The sequence below is a fragment of the Buceros rhinoceros genome, unplaced genomic scaffold, assembly GCF_000710305.1.
Source record: "Buceros rhinoceros silvestris isolate BGI_N320 unplaced genomic scaffold, ASM71030v1 scaffold24449, whole genome shotgun sequence".
Classification (NCBI taxonomy): Eukaryota; Metazoa; Chordata; class Aves; order Bucerotiformes; family Bucerotidae; genus Buceros; species Buceros rhinoceros.
The window spans coordinates 21,003-27,456 of NW_010433711.1; the positions used below are offsets into that span (position 1 = coordinate 21,003).

The window sequence follows — 6,454 nt, forward strand, 5'->3', positions numbered from 1 at the left end:
ACTGACATTTATAAACAGCTTAAACTGAAGCAACTGTAACTGTCATCTCCTTAGGCCTTCCAAGTGGCGTGGTCAGGCATACAGCATATAAGATACAGATGTGATCAAATGATTTATTGCATGGACAACTTGATTGCCACTGGTTTCAAAACCATATTCTGCAGGGATAACAGGAACACTTAGATCCTTAGCAAATATTAAAATTTCTCCTGTATCTAACATGGCTTCAACGTTGATGTTCTTTAATCTAAAGTCCTACTGCTCAAATTTGATTACAAATGTAATTTTCTAAGAAAAAGCTATTTCAAGAAGGAGCCGGTGCTAATAAAGAACAGGAAGATTATCCACAAAGTTATAAAAGTTAAATTTTGGAATGTCATTTCTATCCCAACACTTTCATGATGGAATGGTCTTTTTGCAGCCTATCAAGTAACATTTTCAGTTTATAAACAAGTGCAGATCTACATTTGGCTTTGCTTCCTATGATCTAAGAAAGAGAACACTACAGTATTTGTATACACAACGGCTTCCATGGCATTGGCTTCAGATGACAGGTAGGATTTGCCACTGGAAGATTGTATTAAAAAAAATTAAACAATAGAAGCTTTAAAGGCTTTCCAAAATGACCAATAGGTGTTACAAATCATCAGTTACAAACTATACTACCTCTAAGGGAAAGCAGCACACTGAAGATGTGTATTAAATTTGTTTCCACATTCAGCACTGTGAATATTATAAGAGCAAACTAACATCTCCACACATCTGAAGCACTTACAATATAAAAGTAATCTATTTAAATGCAAAAAGCAAAGCTTGTTTGTAAGTTTAAAACAGGTAAAATATCTGGTGTAGATTCTGTGTGTCCATTTTAAGAAGTCTCTTTACAGCATCTGAAGAACTATAATTAAAATGCTCTGTCTCTACATCAAAAATGTAACCCGCTAAAAGGGCGTTGCAAGGATCCACTGTTCCAGTTCATAAAGGCCACAGAGTTGGAAGCACAGTAAGAGGAAGAGACTTGGAAATATTCAGAGAAATCGTTAAGTTTTCATGGATGTTCAGTTGTAAGCTTATCCGTTACTGGATTCCATCAGATATTCTTGTCTCCAGAGATCCAGGACACGTATGTGCAGACTGGCTGGCCACTGTCGTTCCATGTGACACTGAGATCTGTGACATATCTCTTCCTATGATCTCATTCACTAAAAAAAAATAATTAAACATGACTGATTGTATGCTTTCCAAAAGGCAGAGCTCATCAGTGCATCCCTTTTAAAAATACGTATTTAAGTGCTAAGTCCTGATGCAGTTAGGTAACAAAGGATAAACACGGAACTTCAGTAACAGTTGAGCAAGAGGGTAAAAAAAAAAAAGTCCTCTTAGTTTCCCTTAGTATTACACTTTGTACTTACCATAATCCCTGTTGGAGAATCCCTAAAACACTTGGAAAAAAATAAGCATATGCATACTCATGACAAACAAGCAGGTAGTCAACGGCAGAGCGCAGGTCTGTTTAGTACAGATTTCCCCACAGAACTCTCTCTGGACACGAGTGTTACAGGCACAACAAAGAACTCTAATAGCTCTTGGCTCTTTCAAGCTACTTACAGAACTTCCTCAGAACTTGGATTTGGGTTAAAATAATTTTCTTTTTGTTACTATATACCTATTTAATCAGCCTTTCCCTTAGTATTACACTTTGTACTTACCATAATCCCTGTTGGAGAATCCCTAAAACACTTGGAAAAAAATAAGCATATGCATACTCATGACAAACAAGCAGGTAGTCAACGGCAGAGCGCAGGTCTGTTTAGTACAGATTTCCCCACAGAACTCTCTCTGGACACGAGTGTTACAGGCACAACAAAGAACTCTAATAGCTCTTGGCTCTTTCAAGCTACTTACAGAACTTCCTCAGAACTTGGATTTGGGTTAAAATAATTTTCTTTTTGTTACTATATACCTATTTAATCAGCCAGTTTTCTAAACCTTGCATTTCTGAAACTGCAGTCACAATTTTCCTTAGTTATGAGTCAACTTCTCTGCAGTGAAGAATTAATACTGACTAATAACGCAGGTTGCATCAGTTCGTGTGTGTGTGTGTGTGTGTGTGTCAAATTCAGCAAAGATTAGTCAACTGTTTACAAGCAAGGAGCACCACTGCAAATATGACAAAGCAGTGCTTAAGTTATGAACAAATGAGCATTTTGGAGCATTACCCTAACGCCTAGATAACTGATTACAGTACACTGATGTTCGGAAGATGATGGAAATAATTACTTTAATGGATAAATGTTAACACAGCGATATAAAAGTCCATTTTACAAAATGGGCATGTTTAACTAAGACAACTGAGTGATAGTCTGTCAGTGGAGGTGAAAAATAGCACATTAAATAGTAATGACAAAGTTTAGATAACTATTAAATGATAACCAAAATATAAATTATTATTTAATAGTTAGGAGAGGCAGGCCGTGGTTTTCAGAGATTGAGTGGCAGGAGGGAGACAGCATCTCTTATTCAGCAGGGCTTAGAATATGCTGAATTACAGTAATAAAAGAAAAGCCTCTGACAGTTTGTTTGGGTCTCCTATACACCGGCATTTAATGGGATCCTTCTGTTGAGTGAGCACCATTCCTAGTAAAAATAACAACTTTTTTGTTTTGCTAGTAAGCTTCTCCTCTAGAGAATCTGAACAGCTTTGGAACCTAGGCTTTCGCTCTGTAACTTCACAGAACCCTACTGATACACTTCACCACCCTTCTCAATGCTTAGTGAATGTTTCACAGCAGGATTTAGCTCCCCCCTACTCACGCCTGTCTGGCAGAAGCATAACAAAACCAATCTACAGGTAGATTGCTCTTTGTTTCTGGAGTCTGAGCATTGCCTTTTGCTGCAGCAGCATGAGTGGTCCAAAAGAGAATGTAATACCATGAATGCTCTGAAGTATGTATAATGTACTTAAAAACTTCTGCAAACTACTCTGCAAACAAGTTTTGTCTACGTTCTTGTAGTTTGTTTTGGAAAGCTTTAAAACCACCTTCTGTCATACCCACATATACCCATGGAGGAGGTCTTTGTTATCTAAAAGTCAATCAACAGCAATGGTATTGTTGTGCATGAATGCAAGGACAGCTTGTTAAAAATACACATTATTGCAGCCCAAAGGTTAAAACAGCTCAGTGAGCTATGTCATACCAGCTCCCTCGAGCATTACAAGACTTGCAGTTTATTTGCCTTCATAAAAATCTGCCATTCAATGAACTTAACTGGCGCTACGACATGAAAGTTGGCTGCTTGCAGGTAGGGTACTTTTTGAAGTATTTTTATTATGCCAACACACTGCACAAGTAAACGGCTGTTAAAAGACATGACTCTTTTTTTTCAACAAGATGTAGAAGTGCGCTTGTAAGAACTATGCTCCATCAGTTTCTGTCGGGGCACCCGTTAGCTTGCTGTAACTCCAGGACCTCTAACAGCTATGATCTACTGTACGCTACCCAACAGCTGCTTTGTGCACATCAAACGTGGCAGCTGTTCTCTGCTACTAAAACTTTGATGAGCCCTACAATGAGAGGTGACACAGCTAAAGACCTTTTATATTTTTAAATTATTAGATGGTTCCGTTAGGTATTGATAGGTGGTATGTATTTGTACTGGCAACATCAGGAGAAACCGGTCTATAGTGCTGCAACGGTTTGCAGTTCCCACAGGCCAAAGGTGTTGAACCAAACAGCATGAAGCCATGTGGCATCACATTTTCCTAAAATCTCATTACGCTGTGAAAACAAGAGCTGCTCACAGGGTGTTCTCTTTGCCAAAGTTCTGCATAATTCATTATGTAGAGTATTATATTTACAGGTTAGTTTGTGCTGAATGAGGTTTTTTAAACAATAATCGATTTGTTTACAAGAAGCTGTTCTATAGCTCAGTGCAATTGCTCCGTTGAACCTTTCATTTTGACGCCGGAGAACATTTTCTGGCAAAATTGTCAGCATGTGGCCAATACAGATTCATGTGGATTTACACATACACCTTTTCTAAGGGAAGTGCAGTACTTGTCTCCTTCCCAACAGAAAATTCTAGTGGAGTAGTTTTACTGGCCACAGCGATTCTGTTAGGATTGCTAATTTTTAAACCCAACCAGTATTAGAATGCACTTTGGGGTTTGGGGGTGTGTGTGTTTGTTTTGGTGTTTTTTTTTCTCTTAATAAGAGGTATCTAAGTTGTTGCCTTGTTAGAGCACTGTGCAGGCCTAAATAAAAGGCCAGAATCCTTTTTCTGCTCTGTCTGACAAAGGTAGTTTTTCTCCTGATGAACAGATGTTCCTGTTCTGTACTGTCCAAGAGCGCCCATTTCAGCTGTCTGTAAGCAGCAAAGGGATGGGGGAAGCCTGCAAACAGTTTTCCTGCCTGAAAAACTCTTTGTTGATTCAGATTATGTACAGATGATGCTGAGCTTGAAGTGCTCTGCCTGCTGTGCTGCAGTAGTCTGTCTGCAGCAGTAGGCTGGGACAACTGGGCAGGGTGGTTCTGGGAGTGCTTCACTCGCAGGCTCGGTGAGGTACAGATCTGCCACCTGCCTGGCTGCTGCCAAACATGCCTGTGAGCAGTGCAAGGGACGGATGGGGACGGGGGGAGTACTGATCTAGCTTGCAGGCTAGCAGATGGACAAATGGGCATCTGAACCAGGAAAGCAGCTTTTCTAGGGAAGGCTGGTCTTCTAAAGCCTGAAAAAACCATTGTAAAGAAGCCGCTTGGAGTATTTACCAAAATGAGGCAGCCTGGAAGTCCTTTGGAACAGCTCCCTGAAGAGATGTACAACTCGGCTTTCAGGCAGCGAGTCATGAGATGCCTGCATATGCCTAAACTGGGAAGCATTTAGCTTTATCCAAAGGACATCCTGTGTTTACCAGCATTATTGTGATTAGCTCATCTTTCTGACAGTGGAGTGGTGTAAATTGAGTAAGTTTAAAATGTAAATCATGTAGTCAGTAAGAGTTAAAATCCTCCATAGAAATGTACAACTGAAGGTGAAATCATACAGTGTTTTCCTTTTTTTTTTTTTTGTATTAATTTGTGATGGAGAAAATCCTATTAGTTTAAGGACTAAAATAGAAATCCAAAGGTTCGTACTTGAATGCCTGACACATTACCTTCTTCCCGACGGGGTCAATCACAGAACATTTAGCAGTCTGCAATTAAAACTGAAAACTTGGTTCATGAACATCAACACAGGTTTTCTATAACGCTGTCTAGCAAAATCCAAGTTCTTAGTTTGGGAGACCAAGTAATTTTGAGCAGTCCTGAGAAAGGACAGAGCTTAGGCTATCCTGATGATCCCTTATAAACAAAAGAAAACATCTATACTTCTAGAAGATACTTTATCTCACCTTTCCTATTTTTGACTATGGGTTGTATGGGATATGCTGTTCTAGAAAGATTTTGCTTAACCTTAAAAGCTGTCCACTTAGTAACTAGACACTGGGAAACCAAGATGCATGGTGCTTTTAATGCACGCGCTTATTTTTTTAATAAATTTTCCTTTCTTTCTTCAGCATGAGTTTCTAGGGAAGGCTGCAGAGCTTGCTCAGGATTCATTGACACAGATCTCAAGTGTGTTGTTAAGGTTCTCTAAGGTCTGTCTGCCAGGTTCATTTGTGCTGTGTAGTTTACGCTCCTGTTGCCTCTTTGAAAAGAGCCAGTCTCATGAGATTTAAGACGGAGATGAATAGTTTTGTGTGAGCAGGACCGTGACTCTTTCAGCCACCTTCTTCCCCGCCCTCCCCAGTTACATCACTGCCTGTTTGGTATGTCTGGCGCCAGGTGTTCTGACTGCCAGTCCCATACCCTGGGCCGCTACTGTCAAGAGATGAGGAACCAGAAATACTTTACATACTAAATAATTACAGAGGTCTCATTTAGTACCTACTGGTCACCTAAGATCGGTCTGGACCAGCGGTGCCAATTGAGCAGCTAACATCAAAGGTGTTACCGAGTGTTTTTTGTGCTAACAATCCAGGTTGCTAATCGTGAAGTAATGACTGGATCAGCTCTAAAGAGAGGCACACACCACACTGTATAGACATGTGGTAACAGCTTTTTGTTTTGTCAGATATGGCACGGATCAAAATGCAGTACAGCTTTTTTCATTTTATACTGTGAAGTGGAAATGATTTTAACAACTTTCCTACGTCTATTTAATTGACCTCTGGCAGTTACCCCAGATTTCAGAATTTCAGCAGTCACTTTATTTGCAAGAGTTTCACCTTTTTCTTCCCTAGTACTTATACATAGTTTAAGCTGGCTGGTAAAGTTATGCTAATTGTTTAAAAACAGACTGTGCAGAACAGAATTTAACATGATGGGGAGAAAGTCTTCTGCTACAGAGCAGATTGGACTGTCAACACTGGTGATACTGTAGGATTGAACTGCAAAGTTTTTTGTGGTTATTT

General features: G+C 39.6%; 1 protein-coding gene across 1 annotated transcript in view; it reads right to left on the reverse strand.

The window, feature by feature from the left end:
* Positions 1 to 753: 753 nt before the first annotated feature.
* The window catches only part of LOC104500551 (nuclear factor of activated T-cells, cytoplasmic 3-like), a gene marked incomplete at its 5' end in the record, with an annotated part of 52,272 nt that continues 46,571 nt past the window's right edge, over positions 754 to 6,454 (reverse strand). Inside the window, 1 exon segment of the mRNA XM_010144213.1 lies at positions 754 to 1,202.